Here is a 24,555-nt window from a genome sequence, read left to right as displayed (position 1 = left end):
AATTGTTTTAACCTTACTATTAGGTACATTGATGACATACTTAATTTAGATAATCCATTATCTGAACATATTTGATTCTTGATATTTAATAAACTAAACTTGTTTTATTAGTAGTACAATTTTGCAGTAGCCCCCCATTAATAGTTTTATTATTTCTTTACAGTACCGCCCCTGGATTTTTTTCACGTCATTTTGTCTTCGCCTGTCCATAACGTCATAACTCTTCCTCTGTTCCAGTTGTAAGCAACATGCATAGGTCATTGGGTTTATAACGTTCAATTTTATTTATATTTTCTCTCTGATAGGCGTTTCTTTTTTTATTTAAATATTATTATTTTAATTTTAAGCAGTCACATAAACAACTAAGCAATGTTATATGGAATTTTACACCCATTATTGCTGCTTCTTCCTGTACTTGCGCGATGATTATCTGAAATATTAACTTAATGACGCTATATTTTAAAATCTTTTTCTAAAATGAAGGAATGTAGTTGACACTTGTTTGTAGTTTCATTTTATCGTTCGTCAATAGTTGTAACTCTGTTGCTCTGGTATCTTCAATACAATTGAGTAATTAAATTGTAATTAAATTGAATGCGTTTTAATTCCATTTTATTATTGTTTGATTTGAGTTACAATGGTATGATGTTAAATTTTATTTACACTTAAATGTATTATGAATATTGTTGGGCCACGTGTGAGGTTGAGCGCTCTTTTACCGGTTTAAACCCCCAATGCTTTGCATTGACCGTTCCAACCCCAGCTTACTTCATATTTTGTGTTTATGTTGGTTTGTATTGTGCTGTATTGTGCTGTTTTGTATTGTTTGGGCTATCGGCCACTTGCCTTAAATAAAGGACCAACTAATTGTTTTTAATGAGAATTCAATACTGCTCCAGCAGCTGGAGTTTCACTTCTTTATACTGAAAACCCATGCTGACTGTCTGTTAGCACCTCTTCAGGAAGGATATATATTTATTTCTTGTGTAACTTTTGAAATTATTGACCAAAGTTGTTTTGAAAGTAACAGTAGTGCCGTGTTTACTTCCTTAGCATTTGTACACTGCAGACTTCATTACCTTATACAGTTCCCAGTGATGCAAGAGCTGAGGGAATCCATTGATTATTCCAGTTTTATTTATTTTTTATGAATGTTTACATACTATTACTGTTTGTTATGTAGATATATAGAGAGACATGTATTGTATGAGTGGTTATTTAATATGGAATTGATCACACAAGTTATTTGAAAAAGATCAAACTGATGCTTTGCAGAGTTTTTATCATTTACAAATATAATGTAATAAATTCCGTATTGCATGACAAAGGATATGATGTTCTATTGATATCATAGGTGCATCATGTTTAGTTATTAAAGATAAATGCACAGAGCCTAAATGCCCTAAGACATTTTCTGATGATGCCATAGCTAGTGAGGTAACTTCAAGGTGTTACAGCATAGTATTAAAACTATTAAACGGCATTATTACATTCTCTCGACGTCATCAATGATGTTAAAACTATTAGTTGAAACTGGAAGAAACAATTTAGTGACCAATCAATGATGCCATAAAAGATGTCAGGTGTTAAGGTCCTATCTCAAGTTGCAAAGTCTTCTCTGCAATGACCAGTTATTTTGAATGTAACTTAAGTCATAATAACTGCACCCTATTGCCAATTTAAACGTTTCAAAATGTATCTGTGGAAGAGCATTGACACTGCTGTTTATACTAGTATGAATCTCGTACAACAAGTTGGTGTATCACTCAATTAATTTGGTCTTCTGCTTAAGGATATAACATGCACAATATATTACTTTTTATATCCATACACAGAAGACCTCTAATCACTTATTTGATGATACACCAAAATGAACAGCATCTAATTAAACTTCTTTAACAGGGTAGATTTGCTCGAAGCTTAATTATCACAGATACACTAGAAGTACTAAAATGCCTAGTGGGAAAACAAAGTTTAACCCTTCAAAGATTGAGAAGTTGGACAACAGTGGAAAAACACTTGGATCGTGGTGCAAGACAGATACTGGCATTGAGTTCGCCGGATATTGTAATGTCTGCATGAAGTCCATCTCGTGTAGTTAGTCTTGTGCTTATCAACTGATAAGTCATGCAGATAGACAAAAACACAAGGAAAACTAGAAATGCATGCATGATTATTCAAAAAAATTGTACATTGATGACATACTTAATTTAGATAATCCATTATCTGAACATATTTGATTCTTGATATTTAATAAACTAAACTTGTTTTATTAGTAGTACAATTTTGCAGTAGCCCCCCATTAATAGTTTTATTATTTCTTTACAGTACCGCCCCTGGATTTTTTTCACGTCATTTTGTCTTCGCCTGTCCATAACGTCATAACTCTTCCTCTGTTCCAGTTGTAAGCAACATGCATAGGTCATTGGGTTTATAACGTTCAATTTTATTTATATTTTCTCTCTGATAGGCGTTTCTTTTTTTATTTAAATATTATTATTTTAATTTTAAGCAGTCACATAAACAACTAAGCAATGTTATATGGAATTTTACACCCATTATTGCTGCTTCTTCCTGTACTTGCGCGATGATTATCTGAAATATTAACTTAATGACGCTATATTTTAAAATCTTTTTCTATAATGAAGGAATGTAGTTGACACTTGTTTGTAGTTTCATTTTATCGTTCGTCAATAGTTGTAACTCTGTTGCTCTGGTATCTTCAATACAATTGAGTAATTAAATTGTAATTAAATTGAATGCGTTTTAATTCCATTTTATTATTGTTTGATTTGAGTTACAATGGTATGATGTTAAATTTTATTTACACTTAAATGTATTATGAATATTGTTGGGCCACGTGTGAGGTTGAGCGCTCTTTTACCGGTTTAAACCCCCAATGCTTTGCATTGACCGTTCCAACCCCAGCTTACTTCATATTTTGTGTTTATGTTGGTTTGTATTGTGCTGTATTGTGCTGTTTTGTATTGTTTGGGCTATCGGCCACTTGCCTTAAATAAAGGACCAACTAATTGTTTTTAATGAGAATTCAATACTGCTCCAGCAGCTGGAGTTTCACTTCTTTATACTGAAAACCCATGCTGACTGTCTGTTAGCACCTCTTCAGGAAGGATATATATTTATTTCTTGTGTAACTTTTGAAATTATTGACCAAAGTTGTTTTGAAAGTAACAGTAGTGCCGTGTTTACTTCCTTAGCATTTGTACACTGCAGACTTCATTACCTTATACAGTTCCCAGTGATGCAAGAGCTGAGGGAATCCATTGATTATTCCAGTTTTATTTATTTTTTATGAATGTTTACATACTATTACTGTTTGTTATGTAGATATATAGAGAGACATGTATTGTATGAGTGGTTATTTAATATGGAATTGATCACACAAGTTATTTGAAAAAGATCAAACTGATGCTTTGCAGAGTTTTTATCATTTACAAATATAATGTAATAAATTCCGTATTGCATGACAAAGGATATGATGTTCTATTGATATCATAGGTGCATCATGTTTAGTTATTAAAGATAAATGCACAGAGCCTAAATGCCCTAAGACATTTTCTGATGATGCCATAGCTAGTGAGGTAACTTCAAGGTGTTACAGCATAGTATTAAAACTATTAAACGGCATTATTACATTCTCTCGACGTCATCAATGATGTTAAAACTATTAGTTGAAACTGGAAGAAACAATTTAGTGACCAATCAATGATGCCATAAAAGATGTCAGGTGTTAAGGTCCTATCTCAAGTTGCAAAGTCTTCTCTGCAATGACCAGTTATTTTGAATGTAACTTAAGTCATAATAACTGCACCCTATTGCCAATTTAAACGTTTCAAAATGTATCTGTGGAAGAGCATTGACACTGCTGTTTATACTAGTATGAATCTCGTACAACAAGTTAGTGTATCACTCAATTAATTTGGTCTTCTGCTTAAGGATATAACATGCACAATATATTACTTTTTATATCCATACACAGAAGACCTCTAATCACTTATTTGATGATACACCAAAATGAACAGCATCTAATTAAACTTCTTTAACAGGGTAGATTTGCTCGAAGCTTAATTATCACAGATACACTAGAAGTACTAAAATGCCTAGTGGGAAAACAAAGTTTAACCCTTCAAAGATTGAGAAGTTGGACAACAGTGGAAAAACACTTGGATCGTGGTGCAAGACAGATACTGGCATTGAGTTCGCCGGATATTGTAATGTCTGCATGAAGTCCATCTCGTGTAGTTAGTCTTGTGCTTATCAACTGATAAGTCATGCAGATAGACAAAAACACAAGGAAAACTAGAAATGCATGCATGATTATTCAAAAAAGCGTTTGTTTGGAAGTTTTTCAAAGCCGAGCAGCTCTCACGGTGGTGGGGATAAATCTATCTGTATGCAAGTACATCCGTCACACAAGTAACAGGTACAAAAGGCTGAAATCCTCTTACTTTTACTACTTTTACTGCTGCTACTGTTGATGCTGCTGTCGCCGACTACTTCTACTACTACTACTGCTGCTTCCACTACTTCTACCACCACCACCATCGCTTCTTATACAACTACAACTGCAACTCCTACTGCTTCTGCTCTTACAACAAGAAACAGCACTCAGATTCTTTTCAATAAGTCCAGAATACTTGTACAAATGACAAAGTGTTTTCCGCTCACATCTGACTTGTGAAATAGCTTAAAATATGTTAAGTCCTAACTTTCCGAATATTCTTTGCACACCTGTAACGTATTAGAACGTACATGTTTTTCTCTCCTCAAAACCGGGGCGGTTTTCGCAGTGTACGACTACAACGTTTAAGAACGCATACAAATTTCGTTGTTTCAAAACCTGACCCCAATTAAGTGTAGGAACCCTGAAACTTTTTGTTAAAAAATACAATTATCAATGTTTGTAAATGAACTGAAACCTAATCAAAGACAAAAAAAATTAAAGACTGCGACGTTCGAGTGTTCAGTATACAGTCTGTTTACTATAAACTTGTCAAATAAAGTTTCGACCATTTATGGTAAATGCTTTAGAGTTAAAATCAATAAATATTTAAATTGTCAAAATTCATCTTTAAAAAGCAAATGATTGGTATTTTGAAAACAATGATTTTCTGTCATGTGTGTGGTATAAACTAAAGAAACGTCTGCATTTCGAATGTTTATATTACAACGTTTTGGCAAAAAATATCAAATGATACAACGGATAATGTGCAATATTGTTTATTGAGCTGTATTGATTTTTCAAAAATACGTTTTTATTCGTTATAGAGGTTCGTAAAAATACGTTACAGATCATCTTAGATCGTAATTGGAGCATTCTTCTAAAGTACACATGTACTAATGTTTTTGAATCACTATGGGCCTGGTAGCTTGTCCCACTGTTGCGTGTTTCTTGCAATCATGATTTAAATGTCCGTTAAGTAATTCAAATGCCTTTGTTTAATTTTGGAATGGCTTCGACAGTTTGTTTTGTTTCCAGGAAAGGTCACACGATATACATAATTATGTAAGCCTCTTCCTCTTAGACTCAAAGCAGCGAGTGTGTATTCCTGATCTAGGGAACATATGTTAGCAGGATGAGACTTCAGTTGTTATGGATTAGATTGTGCTTTTCTTCATGAGAGATGCTCTGTTCTTTGAAGACTTTTACACGCAAACTGACAAATATAACATACACGACCTAAGATAGATCAAAATAAATTGAACATGGTTATATTGCAACTTATTACACGACTTATTCAGTTTGATCTCAACTGGAAGAGCAAAATTTTCCTGAGTTTTTTTACTCTCTGAAAAAAAGTATATTATAATAACTGTTAACCTTTTATTTTGGAATAATGACATCAATTAACAAAAAGAATTTCTTATCGTTTTAAATCGTTTTTTCCTTAAATAAATTAGCGCAAGGCAATGTTTTGCATACACAGGAAAATTGGTCTACGTAGTTGTAAGACGCTGGTTTCAGGCGCGGAAAGACCTCATACACTTTTAAGTACACACAAACACGCCAATCGACCATGTCCTTTGTGTTCATACATTGGGACAAAAAAGAACAGCAGCTATAGAAGAAAATAGAAAAAGAAACAAATGTATAACGACAATGCAAATCCTCCTTAGTTGCTTACTTATTGCCATTAGGAATTGCATTTGTAATGTGTAAATCATTCATGATTTCGAATTAGTTGTGCTTTCGGCGTTCATTGTAGCTGTTGTTATTTATGTACAAATGCTTAAATATTGAACCTTAATGTTGTGGTTAAACTGCACTATTGTTATTGTCGAAAACGGAAGCTTAACAGGGACGCTGAATATATAAGGAGCTGGGTGCTTCGAGTAAACTGCAATATTATATTTTAACGATTTAAACTTTTGCGCCAAAACTAAGCATACAACTTCAAAATGGCGTCCAAAATTGTCGAATTGTTAGATTCTCATATAAGGCCGAGTTTTTTTTACTCGTTTCTGATTGGCCGAATCTCGTATTGGCCGACCTTTTTCCGTATTGACAGTGTTTTTTCCATATTGGCCGACTGTTTCTCGAATATGGCGAGTTTCGAGCTATATTGGCGAGGCTCGACTCGTATGGGGTGAACAAATTGAACAAATTCTCGTCTAATATTATAAAGTTAATAAATATACATCAGAATCATCAATTACAAAATAAGTTTAAAACGAAATTTTAATAATCGATGGGCAGTTTATATTCTATTAGACAGTTAGATTCATATCAAACACCTCTATTTGAAATGCAAATCGCGTTCCTTATGAGAACTTAAAAGACACTGAAAATGTAACAAAACTGGTGGAGCCACACTCTTCTTTGTCTCAAACTTTCACTTTGTTCGAATAATTCTGAGCAGAAATATGCAGGTGAACACTTTCACAATCTGGTTAATATGTTTATAGGGCTTCATCTTTCAAACAGCAATACTTAATGCGTTACACGTGCAAAAATATGTCATAGTAGTAGTAGCAGTAGTAGTAGTAGTAGTAGTAGTAGTAGTAGTAGTAGTAGTAGTAGTAGTAGTAGTAGTAGTAGTAGTAGTAGTAGTAGTAATAGTAGTTGTAGTAGTAGTAGTAGTAGTAGTAGTAGTAGTAGTAGTAGTAGTAGTAGTAGTAGTAGTAGTAGTAGTAGTCCGTCGGTCGGTCGTCCATCCGGCGTCGTCCGCCTGTCGTCAGTCGGTCGTCCCTCGCCCAAACATCGGTCCTTCGTTGGTCGTCCATCAGTCGTCCCTCGGTCGTCCGTCGGTCGTCGTCCATCGTCCGTCGGTCGGTCGTGCGTTGGTCGTCCATCAGTCGTCGCTCGGTCGTCCATCGGTCGTCGTCAATCGTTCTTCGGTCGGTCGTCGGTCGTCCGGCTTTTTCAATAGTGTATATATCGCTTGTACATAATAAGTTTTCAACTTTTTTATTTGCATTAGTTCAATGATCTGACTTCGTTTATTTTCGGATTACACCGCTTTTTAATGTTCATTCTATATTTTCATCCACATTCTAACTGTTTTAACAAAATATAACTTGATCGTTTAAACTCGCTTTAGAAAGCATTGCTGATGTTGTTTTTTTAAGAGCTATAACACAGGCCCTCCTATAATGTTACCACTCATTTAATTCGTAGGCCTTTTTATCGCTCTTGTTGTAGAAATCTTATCAGCCTAGGCAGCCTTTATCTGACCTCTGCGCTGAATAAAGATTCTCTGACATGTATAACGAAATCAGACCTCACGATTTTACTTGAAATCGGCCTCTTATCTACATTCAATGTATCACAAATAGACGGTCCCACTGATCATTGAAAGTCGTCAGAGAGCAGTGAGTAAAATATAAAATTATGTATTCGATGTCTTCGTTTTTTTTTCTAGCTTTAACTTTATTTTGAATCGTGCATGTATTCTTTGCTAATGCAACACATTTACGCGGTGTTTCCTTTACCTTTTCAGAAGAAATAAAACGCATGCGAAAATGAGTGAGTAAAACATAATCACTGATGTGTTTTAAAATGTAATTTGTCTTGATTTTTAACCTTAAGATAAAGTAAGAATTAGTGTAGGTGGTTTTAAGTTACATAATGATATTCTTAAACATATGCTTCACATGCTATACGTCGTTGTTCGTTAAATAAAACAATGCTAACAATGTGTTATATAACACATTTGAACAATAATTATGGTCGGGCACATGGACATTTTTATAAAAAAATAATAAAAACAGACTCTGAGGATTGAAGGAAGTTTTAGTTCTAATTTAATCATACACATATACACATAAATTCATAGCGCGCATACCATTCGAGTAAATTACAAATACACGGTTATCTTTAGGTTAAGACCCCTTTTTTTACCAGATAGCTAATAAAAAAAATGTATAAAGAAGGAAGGGAGGTCGAAAGCAATGCTGAGCAAGAAAAACGCTCGACTAACCAAGAAGCCCGCACCCTGTAACCGACCGGTCATTACCTCGTCACGTAAGGTTTGGGGCTTACATGGTTTTATGTTTAAACGATATTAACTTATGTTATACGAATTTAACAAAACAAACAGCGGGAGCTTTATTCTATAAAAAGTAAAATAATCCTCCTTCTTATTAAAAGAGCAATATTTAGTTAAATCATTACCATTAATACAAAATCCAATAGTGTGCATGGCATTAACAACACATGCAAATACAATAGTTCAAAATTTTACAATACATACACTTATGTAATAAACCATTGGGCATATTAATGTTCAAAATGTCGTAACCCTAAAGTATGTGGGAGTATAACACTAAAATTTTAACTATGCTGAGAATTGTCATACAAAAATATACATATGTTGGATAGGATTTATTCGTGTGTGTAAATCGATACTGATATATTATTGATTGTATGTGAATTTCGAATATCCATACATTAATAATGAACCGGCTGAAATGTCATTCTTGTGACAGAAAGATGCCCGCATCTCCGAAAAGAATTCAAATTTTGCCGGGCATCATTGTCTGTTCACTTAGACAATATCTCGCATGAAAAATAAAAACGTTTCCGCGTAGAGGCTTGCAAGTACCTTGTTCGTGATAGACAAAAGCGGGGCTAGCATGGTGGGCACATTTATTACCCATCGCAATGGGCGGAGGGATATTGTTTTGGCGTTGTCCGTCCATCCTTCCATCTTTCCGTCCGTCCGTCAGTCCGGAGCCACATCTTGAAAGTGCTTTGGCGGATTTCATTGAAACTTTGTACGAGTATGTATATGTATTAGAGGAGGGTGCACGCCAAATGGCATTGTACACCATTAGTTAATCACAGAGTTATGGCCTTTTTTATATTGAAAAAAAAATGCTTTTTTTTGTGTGTCCGGAGCCATATCTTGAAAGTGCTTTGGCGGATTTCATTGAAACTTAGTATAAGTATATATATGGATAACAGGATAATGCACGCCAAGTGGCATTGTACACCATCTGTTAATAACGGACTTATGGCCTTGTGTATCTTGAACAAACGCATTTTTGTGTTTCAAAAGCCATATCTTGAAAGTGCTTTGGCGGATTTCATTTAAACATGGTATGAGTATATGGATAACAGGATGATGCACGTGGCATTGTGTACCATCTGTTAATAACGGACTTATGGCCTTTTGTATCTTAAACAAATGCTTGTTTGAGTGTCAAATATAATCCTTTTTTGTCCAGAAGCATATTGGCGGGGGATATCAATTCAACGAAATTGCTTGTTCAATTCCAAACTGTGTCTAGCTGGTCTGGACATAAACGACTGTATGTCATGCGTGTAAGTGGCACTTAGGAGACGCGCTTTGGTATTGATAAACTTTGTAATATGTAATGCGAGTTCGGGGCCAAGATAACTCGTTTTTATGACACCGATATACCAGCCTCTGAAAAGCGTATGGTTATAATGAAAACATTGTTAACGCCAGTTTAACTTCCCAATTACACTTTGAGGTTTGCGCTATGTAATCTTTTCACAATTAAGTGTTTGCTTTGTATCCTACCGTATTTCAGATGTGTTTTCGTCTTTAATGGTATCACTTTCGGAACCTTCTGTAATTCCAATGTATAATACTCTTTGAAACGGCACTTCGAATTTGTTATAATTTATTTGGCATCTTTATTCCTGGAAAAGACGTCTAAATTCTTGTAAAACAATTTGGGTTGGTCGTACGGTTGAGCGACATTAACAATTCGTCTAAATATCAATTAATCTTCTTGAAACCCTTTCGTGCTATAATTGCACTCGCGGTTTGTGTTATACGATTAAATAACTTTGGTGACTTAGATGCATCAAACAGAAGGCGTTTATTGATCATAAACATTTTATGAGAGTCTCCAAAAAAATGTCCGATCACGCTAAGTTGATTTGATATTGTATTGATGCAAGTTCACACTTCTGTAAACATAGGTCACGTGGACCTTTATAATGAAATAATTTGGTGTCATGTGACCCATGACATCTTAACGTGTGTTATCTTAAGGGTTCCGTCCTTACGTAATCGTTAAGCGCTTAATCGCTTGGTCTGCTACAGTTTTATCAGTCTGAACTTAGATAACCCTTTCTAAGGTATCGCACCTAGAGCTTAAATAATACTTGGTGTCTCATCAAAAACTTCACAATGTCCATTGTAAGCACTGGTAAAATTTGGGATTCACAACGCGCGCGGGAATCAGCATTGATTGCCGATTGGTAATTATTAATTTCAACACTTAACGATATTTTGTCGGGTAGACGATGTTAAGACCAAGCTTTATTCCATTGAGATTGAACTTGTGATCACATGCATCCATATGTGAATCCTGCTCTTATGCTTAAAAGTTCAGGCTCATAGATCGGGCCATTTTTAACTGGTCCATCTTGGCGGGTATCCTGGCTTCTTTGTGACGGTACCGATACTTAGTTTCAAAGGGGCACTATAGTTTTGCCATTATGATACGACACTATACTCATGGTTGCATCGAAGGTGCAATTCTTTTTGTCGCGTGACGTTACGTTTTGATTAAAATTTGAAGTTCCAAATAAGAGTACCCCAACGAAACCCATGCTCAATGTTGAGTTCGTTATTCTTTGTGAAGTCAAAGATGTGTGTAATGTAAGCTAGGTAGAACTCGACGTCGGTGCGTTTGATCAGGCCGTTGCTTAGGAGTCGCATTAAGGCTGCCCGCTCCATTCTTTTACGTATATTTAGGACAAAGGGTGGTTCCCAGACGTGTTGATGACAATTGTGTCTTCCCGGTCGCAACTTCCGTTTAGCACGTATACTTTTCTTTTACTTTTGGTGGCCACGTTAAGTCTTTTCGTTTAGGCAAGTGGGTTACACGTGTCGCATTCCTGTGTACTGCTTTTATAATTAGCATGTTTCTAGGTTTCATAACAGACATATCACCGTGTGCTATTATGTATTTGTCGCATGAGGCACTCACAGGATTGTGAAATGACTTACCTGCAATCGAACTATTTGATCATTGATCCTTGTTTCGTCAGATGAGGTATTGTCATGATTTTCTAGTTCATCAGCCAATATTACTTTAAAAGATCCAAGTCTTTGAGATCGGTCTCTGTTACAAGTCTGATAATTTCCTACGCCATAATCTCTCATTGCCGTAGTATATGATTAACGTGCTAGAAATGTGTAGCTATGTACACGACGTGACTAAATTAAACACTTCCTCAATTACATTGTCCATTACTTGTTTCTGTTTCCTTACTTTCGATTGTTAACATGGTTGTTATATTCGCGGGTATTTTAAATTTCCATCACATGCAAAATATGTTTAGCTATTCCTAACAGCAATACCGCTCGCCAGGTCGCCGTGGCGTAGTGGATATGGTGTCCGCCTAGCGATTGGGAGGTCACGGGTTCGATCCACACTGTGGGAGCGTTCTTTAGATCTTCCTCATAGACACCAATGAAACGGACTCAAGAGCGTTACATACAAGCCTTAGGCTTGTTATGCAATCGAGCTTAAATAAATAGGTTTAAAAAAATACCGCTCGACTATTCAAGAAGCCCACTTCCTGTAACCGACAGGTCATGACCTCGTCACGTGCTATATGTTTATATGGTTAAACAATTTTAAGTATGTTAAGAGATCATTTACGCTCTGACATTATCATTATTTATTGCATTTGTTAAATGTATGATCAACGCGTTCAATTAAATATGCTATAAAATTATAATTCGTGTTTGGTTTAATAAATGTATGATTTTAGATACATGTACAAGACTTGTTATTGGAGTCGCTTTCTTCTTGATTGGTGGTAAGTTATGATTTGTTTGTGTTTAAAACAATTTTGATTTCGTTTTTGAGCTTGTCAAGTTTGCGTTAAATATCCATGCTTTCACTGCTCGAAACTATCAAGGATATTATGCAAACAAATGCAGTCAAACGACTTTTTTACGATCGATCTTTTTTACTATTTTTCTCAGATTCATCTTATTATCATAAAGATCTATTTGTACTGGTTGCCGAACGTGATATTTCGATAATTAATTAAAAAAAAACGTTCACGGTTTATTTTATATTGAATTTAAGGACCATGCTAATAATATTATATGTAGTTGTGTTTTACTTTGTTGAACACCCACTTTCTTCCCATTGGTTATATAAGGTTAATTGATTATCAAACGAAAGTCGATGTCCAAATATGTGAAAATAATGCCGTGCACGGTGATGTTGTCGAAATATGATGTTAATATATTCAATATAGTGTTTGCCCAAATCCCGCTCGCGGATCAACTGAAATGTCGACTATGCAACAACGCATTGGAGCTAAGAGATTGCACAAAGCAGGCGATATGCGACAATAGGACCGAGGTAATATAACGTGATTTGTCATTATTTGTCAAATAGAACAATTATCGCACTTATTGAATTGGCCATATTGAAAACACTAGAATGCGATTGTTTCTAAAAGAATGCAATTCAATACATGCACATAGTCATACCTCTTGTAGGAAGGTCATGGTGTGAGTTAATATAAATAGGAACTCATCAGAATTGTGGTCATTCCATTGCATACAAATAAATTTACGTACATGGTGTAGGAATTGCACGTAAAACAATGATCAGGTAAACTTTGTGTTAGAGCGCAAATGTGAAGCAGTGATAGCCGATCTTGGCCTTTTATTTTCTTAAAATACGTTTGCAGATAGATGAATTGCAATTAGTTATTTTAAATCAATTGTTGAACCCAAACTTCATACAAAATATAAAGGTCAGGTAAGGCTGTCTTTACAAAGTAATATACACCAACTCATGAATTTCATAAAACACTGCACAGCAAACACACTGATTTGCTTTCGTCTTTTTGACTGAAAATTCATAAAAATGGATTCGACTTTGAGTTAGTTTTAAGAATCGTAACATGTAGGCGGTAATCAACCTTTTTAGAAATACTAATGCAAAAGGCAACACAAGTCATTTGCTGTTTTCAAAAACATAGGGTTAATAGGTTTGGTGAACTTTGTTTACAGTAAAATTGTTATTGTGTTTTCCAATTTAAGAACAATATGCAATGAAATTCAGACATCCTTTAAATCGGTTGAACATTCTTTCGTTAGGAAAGTTTAGTTACGTTAAATGCAATTCAATTTAATTGAATGTAGCACAACGGGATCTCAGACTTAATATTTATCTAAGTGAATTTAGAAAAAATAATGAAAATCTCAACATGTAAATCCTCAAACAAAGTTTAGGGTTGACACAACAAATAAGGTCGATTTTGTTTGAAAAATAAACAAAAATTTTCATCTTTTCATCTCCTTACTTTAATATGGCATATTTGACCGACTATTATTCTTGCTGTATCTTATGAAGTGTTTAATGGTAAATCTAAGCAATTGGCATTGTGGTAATTGACGTGCGGATAAATGCATAACGCAAATTATGATTTAAGTAATACACTGGTAGTAATAATATTATATTATTACTTAAGAAATATCACAAGTGGTTGGTTCACATGTATGGAACGCTTACCCCAATTATGCGGTCTGTTTTGACACCGACATCTCGGCAATTATGCAAGTACGTTACACTTCCTTTCAAGACGGCGTCTAAAGTCGCTATCGACTATTGACGAAATGACTATAAGGACCGAAGAAAACACGAAGTCTGACCGTTACAAAAAAGAAGAAAGGTAGATAACAGAGATAGGCAGCTCCCGAAATATCGGCAAACTCTCGCACATCGCGTGGTTTCAACGAGATAAGTCTAAGCGCGCACCTGTTTGTCGGTTGCCATGGAAGTTAACACGCCTATCAACATTTCTGAAACAACTTATTATGGTTCTTTTAATAAGATGTTTGTTTTTCATTTTAATTGCCGTGCTTTAATTTGATGAATCCAAATGCCAATTATCTGTAATATAATTTGAATTAAGCTGTGAATACATTTGTATTACAGAGAGCATTTGTTTTTGGTCTGCTCTAATTAAATGTTTGTTGTTCGTCGTTCTCTTTAATAACCGCTAAATTCAATTCACGATTTTACCAATTAGAACATTTACCGCCTAGATTATGAATAAAGAAATCTTCAGAACCGTATACTGTGACATTATTCGATATATAGCATCTCGGTACAGGTATTTAGTCGCTTTTCTGTGTATCATCACCGTGTCGTAGACGGATTTTATGCCATGAAAAGCATATCTGGATTCCGAGGGCATGTTGTATAGAAGCATTATCTAAACTTAAAAGGTATGCCCTCTTGTGTAAATAATGCTATATTATATGAAATAAAACCCGGCTACTACAGAGGAGCCTATGAAACCATTTGTGATCATACGATCTCGTTATAAACCATCATAGTAACAATTTTAGTTTATGTTATAAAATAATACTTGAACATAGTTTTTACAGTTTAATGACATTGCATTACAAATTTATAATTTATTACCAAATACCAATACACCTGGCACAACAAATTCAGCAATGTATCAAACATCACACGTATTAAGCAAGTTATTGATATTACAAATAGAATATTGCAAGTAAACAGCTACTATTCTGAACTTATGCAGGCAACATACATGTAAGCATAAGAGCCATTATCGAATGAGACAGGTTATGAATGTTAATTGCTGAAGAAAAACCATAATCATATTGGATTTTTTCATCACAAACAATGTTTCAAACAATAGTAAGTAATCGTAAGTATGACAATATGAGAATTTAAACATACCTGTTATTTGTTTCATATTGTTTTTCGGTTTAAAAAGAAAATTACACATATGACACACACTATATGTGTAAGGATAAATTAAAAAAAGCAAAAAGATACTCACTAGAAATTTAAAAACCACAAAAAGGTACTGGGCAACTTCCGTACCATGCAAATACACCGTAGTGTGTCCTGCTTCATTAATACATCCTTTCATAATTGCATATGTGTTGCCATTGGTTTGATTTGAATGTAAACAGAGAATAGCCATGTCTCTAGCGAGCGTATTGACAATATATGGCTTTGGGACACCACTACGTTCAGTATGTTAACGATCAACCCTGGAAGGCACAGTTATCTCAACTTAGAGGTCTCCAACTTCAGCTGCTTTTGAGTGTGGTGCTGTTGTTGACGATCGCGAACAGCACTGAGTTGCTTTGTCTTCATAGAATGCGGTGTTGAAAGAAGCATCATTCTCACTGTTCTAGTAATGGAGTCATCCTCATCGAGCAGGAAACCATCGTCAAGTGAATTTTTGGATGCTTCATGAAGTATAGGTCGTGATCACTAGTGCTTCTTCTGCCTCCCGTAACTCAGTGGTTTCCTTTGAGGCATCGTCAAACTGAAAATACAAATGAGCAATTTAGATAAACACCATATGTGTTATGTGCTTTTCTTAATTTAGATAAAAAATATAAAGGCCTGTTGTATTCTATTTATTTTCCACGTAAAACTCAACACTTGCTAAAATACACTCCAATTTATCAGTAATTATAACAAACTCATTTCACTGAATGTTCATTAAACAGTCTGTCTAGCTCCAAGCGTCTCCATTATGGCGCATGCGCCAACGCGCTTCCGACAGGTCAGTCACAACTCTCTAGGTAAGTCACAACAGGCCTCATGGAAAGTATCAAGAAGGCATATAAGCAACCATACATGTTAGCACCATACTTTTATAATGTTCATGGGTTAATTATTTTTCGTTATATCAGAGTTTCACACCGAAAGCATCCAGGCTGTTCAATTGACGTGTTACTGCATATTTTAATAATGGCAATTTTTCCATCAAATATAACAGACTACTACAGTTGACGTTCCGAAAATCCAGTTACGGTTACAATAGAGTTTACTTGTGTTACATCAGAGTTGCATTGTAACTTAAAACACTTCCATAATACAGAATTCCTTTTCTTGTAAATACATGAACTACATTTTAATTAATTTATTCATAACTCAAAAAGACATAAACAACAAATCCACCAATTTCACCACACAAAACCTGGTAAACGACCCAATTTTAATTATTCGTCTTAAAGGGGCCTTTTCACAGATTTTGGCATGTTTTGAAGTTTGTCATTACATGCTTTATACTGATAAATGTTAACATTGGATTTTAAAAGCTGCAGTAAAAAATCAAAAATAAAATTAAAAAAAAGCCCGCAGTAGGGCTCGAACCCGTGACCCCCGGAATCCTGGAGTAAACACGCATTAGCTCACTGAGCTATCCTGCCAAGCATACATATGAGGCGTATTTTATACGTTATATAAGAAATCTTCGTTGTTTTACAAATTTAAACGACAACAACAGAACTCTCAAAATTAGTCAATCGTTTCTCGTTGCAACGCGTTATAATTGTTATGTTTTTAAATCGTCAAAAGATGCATATAATGGCTAAATTAGACCATGGTAAATGTTCAGTAATACTGTTTCCTCACAAATATCATAACTAAAACGAAAACTTGCGAGTCTGAAACAACCTTTTTTCAATTTTGTCAATTTACCAAACCGTGAAAAGATCCCTTTAACACCAGGTATTGTGTGGTAGTAAATATTACGGTACCTGATTTAAGACACCTTATAAAATTACGTTCCACACATTTATATTATAATTTGATTAACAAGCACCTGTTTTAAAATAAATTCTTAGAATTAGTATCCATAGATCACCTTATTAAAATAAAACCATAAAAACTTATATTAAGTATTAAATAAGTATTTTATTGAAATAAAATATATATATATTAAATCCTTACTTAATTTATAAAACTGAAGTACTTTTTAATCAAGCAGTTTCTTCAACATACAAACAAGCTTAATTTGATTATCAACAAATCTTTATTATATTTCTTACTTGGTGATTGTTGTTAGAACAATATTAGTACAATAAGCTTAAAATAAACTATTTGAGCATTAAGTTAATGAAGAAATTAATAATGGCTATCAATGTATCATTAAAGTTAATGTTTAAGTTTAAGAAGCAGTCGTCGATCAACACATGACCCCAATTTATATTAAGATTCAGTAATGGACGTTTCCATCCTTCAGTCCGCCTTCCTCTTGCCGTTGAAATGTTATTGTTTAATGGGTTCTAAGTGATTGTAGATGTGTATGAATTTAGATTTTGTTTGCTGAATGTTCCTTTGTTAAAAGCTAGCGTTCCCGTGTGTCGTCACTTTTATACTATCCCGCGCTGCGATACTTGAACCAGTACTCGGGTTGCTAGCCGCTTATCAGAACGCTACCTTTGTAAGACGTAAATGGACGATACTCTTCGTTTCGGAAAATTCCGAAAAGAATCCAGCCCGAAAGTAATTAACCCGTTTTGGATACTCTTAAAGTACTTAAAGCACTCAGGCCCTACTATATGCAGATCCCTTTGTCGACAATAAGAATGTGCAGTGTAATCACAACAGTAAGTTTCAATATTTGAGCAAATGTACAAAAATAACACCTTTGAATATTATATATTTTATATCACAATATAGCCATCAACTAGATGACATAATTGGCAGTTCTGTATGGAAACATACACAGCATTGGTAACTGGTGTCAATTTAACATCTATCTTGGTGTTTTTTATGGATATTTAGGAAAGTTAAGAAAGGAAGAAAGGAGCCTTCTCTGTGTGCAAATTGCCTTCATATAATTTTCATTGCTGAGGTATGTTTAGTTGTAAATTGTTTATGAAATCAATACTAATGAGGCATCTAACCTGTATCATATTATACTTAAAGCACTTTATTGTTATTTACATGCACATGTTGAATTTGAGCTTTAACTCAACTGAACTGTAAGCCATAACCCCTTTCAACTGTCATCGAAATGCTTGAAATCAAGCATTTTCACATTATCTCCCTCCTCGAATTTCAAGCCTGAGCCCATTTCTTTGTAACAAAATTATGTCTTATTTATGTTGTATTTTTTTCAAATATCATGGGATATAATTATTTATCAAATAGAACTTTCAACACAGTTTTTAGTTTTATTGCCATTTTCCTTATTAACGCACTTGCAAAATAGGGCAAAAAAGTCAGTAGTAATGTTATGGAAATTCACAAAACAAATATGGGCAAAATAACAATAAAACCAGCGCTTTAGAAAAACAATTTATGTTGTATTAAAACGTGTATAGTTTGATTGCTTGAAGGAACATCATTATGAAAATGAGGGATACCATAAAACTCAATCAGCACTTTAAAATAATAGTATTTCTGATATAGTCCATTGTACCGGTATATGTTTTCAGTTTATGTCACTACAACAATAAGGAGTTTGATGGAAAACAAAATTTAAACATGCACATACTTAATTGGGTAAATTAAATCTGGTGTAACTTTCTTATGCAAAGTTATATCACTATGAAATGTGCGGCTATAATGAAGTACACTCAGCAATTTATAAACATATCAGTTTGGATTATGATGCTTTTTAGCTTTGGTCACTCAAAATATACAAGGTTTTCGCGGAAAATCAAAATGGCTGAATGCAAATATCTGAACAACTGGATAAATTAAAACTTGCATAATTTTATTATTTAAAGAAATATCACAATGGACATAAAGGCAGCCATTAAACTCAATCCTAACTTAAAAATAAAACCGATTATGATACAGTATTAATAACAAAGTATATGTTTTCCGTTTTAGTCGCTGCAACTATGACGAGTTTGGATCGAAACTTTTTTGGCTTAAAACATGCACCTTCAAATGGGGTGTATACAATCTGGTGTAATTTTCTTTACCAAATGAATATCACTATGAAACTGTGATAATAAATTGAGTACAAAACGCATTATTTAAAATATAAGTTATGATACTTAAAGGAATATCACACTGAACATATGGGAGGCCATTAATTTCCTCAATTTGCAATTTAAAATGCTACCATTCATAATATAATTCATCTTATATGTTTTCAGTGTCAGTCGCTGTAACTATGAAGAGTTTGGAGGGAAACAAACATCCGCTTAAAGAATGCACCACAAAATGGTGCCAATCAAATTATATGTAAAGGGATATCACTATTAAAATATGGAAAAAAAAACATTACAATAACATCATCACTCTACAAAAATTTCAGTTATGATATAATGCAATGCACCCTTTTGTAGTTTATGTCACTTGAAATATGCACGTCTTGATGGAAAATAAAAATGGCTGAAAGCAAGTATGTGACAAATTGGGTAAATTAAAACTTGAAATATTTAATTATTTAAAGGTATATCACAATCAGAATATGGAAAGCCATACAGCTCAGTCTTCACTTGAACATGATAGCACATATAATCCATAGTTTAGATGGAAAATCAAATTGGCTTAGGCATGCATCTGCAAAATGGGGTATATAAACTCTGGTGTAATTATATGATCTAAAAGAATATCACTATGAAAATGTGGGTCGCGATTTAACGGAATCAATACTTTATAAAATGTTAAATTCAAAACTATCCAGATAATACTTGTATTCGTTTTAGTTGTCACAAGTGTACTGACTTTGAAGCAAAATTAGTCGCTTCAGAAAATGAGAGTAAAAATGCAGTAATATTTGTAACGATTCTTACCGTAACCGCCTATGATGGTGCTTGGTTACTGAACTGGCCTGGTGATACAACTACTCAGCAATTGACAAATAATATATATTAAGTCAAATTCAACATGGTACTCGCTCTAAATTCGCTCTAAAGTTTGTTGATTTTACCTGCTTCTGATTCAAAATGGCGATTACTCAATTTTTCTTAAGGTTTCGCGAAATCCCGTGATGCGCGAGATATCGTAAAGTCGGGATATATCGGAAGAAGGAGCTGCCAATCTCTGTTATCTTCGTCTCTTGCAAACGTTAAATGTTTTCATCGTTCTACCCTCTCTTCAAAGTTGTTCAAAGTTGAAGAATCTGATTTGTTTTAGGATGTCAATCTAGCTTCTTAGTTTAATTCTCGAAGATGTAATAGATCCAGGTCATGTTGCTTAGACAACTTGCTTACATAGAAAATTTGATTAAGAATAAGTGTTATAATTGATCAGATCATCTGGAAACATTTGATATAGATTTTACATTCTTATTTAATCGAACATTTAACTTACTGTGCAGTACTTAGACATTTGTCAGCATTGACCAGTTAAGAAACTAATCAACAAAACCACTTGTTTTCTAACCGTTAAAGTTTGACATTAAATAAATTCATGATCGTGTTGATAATCACTGCGTAAATGATTTTTTTTAATGTGAACACATAATAACTTGATAATGCATGTTTTTCGGTAACAAAAATTCACATTTTCGTCACACAATACTGTATTGAATAATTCTCCTGTAATTTTGTTTAATAGAAACATTTATGAGGTGACAAATAGTTATACTAGGACACAGAGTCAATTACTTTGCGACTTAGTATGTTTTTACTATATAATTTAGTTTAAAAGTATACTCAAATAATAACATTGCTCTGTATACGAAAACAAACGTGTTTAAGACGTTAGTGATCAGCGCTACAAGCCATTATGAGTCAAAAATTTCCTTTAGGTCTACGGCCCTCCGGCGGTTTTTGACGTCATGGGGTGATTATAAACTACCAGGTCATCAATAACCTCGGAATAATAGTCCATCGCTGTCTTAAGTACGAGAGTTTACTTAAGAAGATTATATAAGACAAACAAAGACGACGTTTAATTGGCAATTTTAATAGACAGGTATTGTGTTTCGTTCACAGGAATGTTACATGGAGCAGGTGTTGACGGAAACGTTCAATACTGTGTACCGAGGAGGTTGCCAATCAAGAGATGTAAGTACGTTGCTTGAATTCCACCACGCAATTTTGTGCTTGGTTTTTTAATACTTTGCTTAATAAAACATTATTAACAGAAATTAGGTAAAGTTCTGTAAACATTAACATACATTTTTGCAAAATGAACATTTCGATGCTTGGTTAGAATCGATGTTCATGTAGTATCATACATGTGTGAAACTCGTTAATTTTCTCTTCATTTTATCCACAATTTGTATTGTGAAGCCGTGATAAAAATTATTTGGATATAATAAATTAGCAAGGATTTACTCTTGCAAAAATGCGATTTGTATACTTATATTTGTTTAGTTATATATGAGCCGTTCAACGACAAAACCTGCATTGATGACAAAAAAATCAATTTTTCGTGTTTTTTTCAGTTTCATATTGTACGTTCATCCACGAATCCAATGATGAATAAATTACATGTGTACGCCACTATTTAGCGTTGCTATGACAACATTATATACGCATACTATCACGCAACAAAGATGTTTACGTCGCGTCATTTTCAATCGGAATGACATATTCATGACGTTAACAGCATGTAAATAGTTCGCAATATCAAACACTAATTCAAATATTACAATAACTTGTTGGAAAACCCTGCATTAACAGGCGCATGAATTAAAATAACTGTTTAGGTTGATGTTCGAATACATGATGTAATCACATGCAATCAGTCTGTGGGTGTTGGACAGGTAATGTCCTGATAACATGGTCGCACAATTGGTCGGACAGTTCTGTAAAGATATTTCACGCGATTCTCTGATAGCCCTGCCGGTTTAATTAAGCACGGTTCTGCTGAGGGCAGTTTCCTGTGTTTCATGATGAAGAACTCTTCCGCTGGTAGGTCCGTTGCTTTCTTCGCGAAAACCGTGCCGGGCCTCGATGAGTCGAACCTGAAGTACTGGTACTTCCTGTAACACATTAGCCAGAGCAAATCTTTAGACATGTCTTTTAGCTATGCTTTTTCTTAAAAGTATGTGCTTTATTATTAAGTATAATAATTAAATACTAAGTAATTTATAATTACTTACAATTAATTAATAAACATAAACATGCTGAATTTCAAGTGAGTTCTTACGCACTGATAAACACTTTAATATTTTGGTGACTCGCATCATACAAATATGTGTGAGGAACATGTGTGCATTTATAAATATGTGTGTGTATTTTCATACATGTGAAAAATGTGTAGCTTATAAAAAGTTGGACACACTACGTTATCCCGGGTATTGCTTTAAAAGATGTAGACAAGAAAGTTTTCCAGTCACGCCAGCCCCAGGTCGGATATCGGACAGCCTCGTTTGCAGTAGACGACTTGTTGACAATATCCTCTAGCTGCTGAATAATGTCACAGTCCGAGCGTCTGAAGCGCATGTTCAATAAAATAAGTTAAACACAACATGTATAACATGCTTTAAGGACTAACATGTAATGATACCATTTACCGTGTAATTTATTCTGATATCATCAATACTACTACTTATTATCATCTTGTATATTTATGTTGCAAATAAAACTTGTAAAAATAATATGTGTTTTTCTAATAGTAACATATTTAAGTACGTTATTAATATAATAAATTTTAACTTATAACAACGATAAGGTTTATTACCTGTACAGCTTTTAATATGGGCGAACCCACTATCTACCAAACATCGTGAATGACCTGGAACCTGCATCATGTATTCGATTGAAGTGTCAGGCGCCGTGTCAGGACTCGCCATGCGAAGTACCCAAGCAAAAACTGATTTTTGTTTTGACCTGAAAGCAACAACAATAACTTTGATCAAGAGATCAAGATCATATTCATCAGTCATCGTTTACTTAATGGTCATCATCTTCAACATCACTATTATTACCATCATCATCTTTTTTACCACCATCGTTGTCGTCGTCGTCATAACCAGCACACTTCCAGCATCATTCATTTTAAAATCACTGTAATATGTTATGATCATTTATGAATCGCGTTATTATTATCACGATAAATGTAACCAATAAAATATTCCAATATTATCGTTATATTTTGTTTTAAACGGCTTTTGCGCAATATGAAATTATAATGATCACAATTAAAATTTAACTCACCCGAACAATTATCGGCGTGTATTGTGCATGAGAGATCTTCGCATCCATGGATGTTGAGCACGTAGTCTATCATCGAGATGACAGCGTTTTGTTCTTGGGCAATAGTTCCATCTGCACCGATGATCTTATTTTCGTCGATGAGAAAATTTAATTGACGTGATAGTCCATCAATTTTCATTCTAAACATGTGACTTTTCTTAACGATGCGAAATGTAATGGCAACATCTGTAGTGCATGGTGCGGTATACCTACACTTTGCGCGAAATCAAACGTGAAGTTGTTTGATCGTTCAGCTGGACATAGATGTGACGTTTCTTTTGCTTTTTTAATGAGACTGTTGTAATGGTCTATTTCTTTTTGTGTCAAACCAATATGACTATGCATTTCTTCAGTGGAAGCTAGTTTGTTCTCTTCCGATACCGAATCCACATTTGTCTTCGCAGCTGCTCACAGGTCGCGCACACATCGTCTCTAGCGGATGCAACCTTTATATGTGGGATGCAGGCACTCCATATTGACTGAGAGGAGGTTTTTTCGACGAAACGCACGCCAGCCTCTTGACAGATTGCTTTGTAAAGTTTATAAATGTTCATTTTTGTTGTACCGCTGTGTAGGTTTATCGGTGCCGTATCGTCTCTCCCACGCGGAGCTGCAGGTTGTGGAATTCCGAATTCTTCCGCATAGTTGCAGATGAATTGGACCATACGCTCGACATCTGTGAAGACCAGAGCATGTTTTGGTTTCCTTCCTGTATTTCCATGCCGGCGTGGGCCCGGACCTGTCTTTTTCAATGACTGCCTTATTGATTAATGCACAACGTCTTGTGTCAAATAACAATCTGAACGTGTATGCGCATATTTCCTTACCGCGGAATGTGTATTTTCCACGAATTCGCATTCTTGTTTTCCCACGCTTTGTAGAGTCATTTGTGGGACCTTCGGACAAAAAGCCTTTAAGATACAGTTTATACACTTCCCTCGTCATTTCCTGCGTATTAGGGGGGAACGTTCTGATTTGGGAGGCATCAAGTTTCTCGTGGCATTTCTTAGCACACCCACAGCCAGATTCGTGGAAACGCATCACCGTCATCATTTCCATCATCGTCAGTGGAGTCACTGCTTGATTCCACAGGCTGCCCAGAAACGAAGGACCCAATTCGGTTTTCCATGACCGCAACATGCATCTTCTATCTGGTCATCGGATGACAGTTCTTGAGAATGTG

At 34.7% G+C, this 24,555-nt stretch overlaps 1 protein-coding gene and 1 long non-coding RNA gene across 2 annotated transcripts in view; both read left to right on the top strand.

The window, feature by feature from the left end:
• LOC127837588 (uncharacterized) overlaps positions 1-24,555 on the top strand; it is a 377,541-nt gene that overhangs the window by 143,073 nt on the left and 209,913 nt on the right. The gene's annotated exons all lie outside the window — the stretch shown is intronic.
• LOC127837601 (uncharacterized) lies at positions 12,230-19,492 on the top strand. Its single transcript, XR_008029351.1, has 3 exons — positions 12,230-12,271; positions 12,722-12,828; positions 19,374-19,492. It is a non-coding gene; the product is annotated as an uncharacterized LOC127837601 (long non-coding RNA).

The sequence above is a fragment of the Dreissena polymorpha genome, chromosome 7 (assembly GCF_020536995.1).
Source record: "Dreissena polymorpha isolate Duluth1 chromosome 7, UMN_Dpol_1.0, whole genome shotgun sequence".
Lineage (NCBI taxonomy): Eukaryota > Metazoa > Mollusca > Bivalvia > Myida > Dreissenidae > Dreissena > Dreissena polymorpha.
The sequence above is the reverse complement of the archived record's forward strand: the minus strand, read 5'-3'. Positions and strand labels throughout refer to the sequence as shown.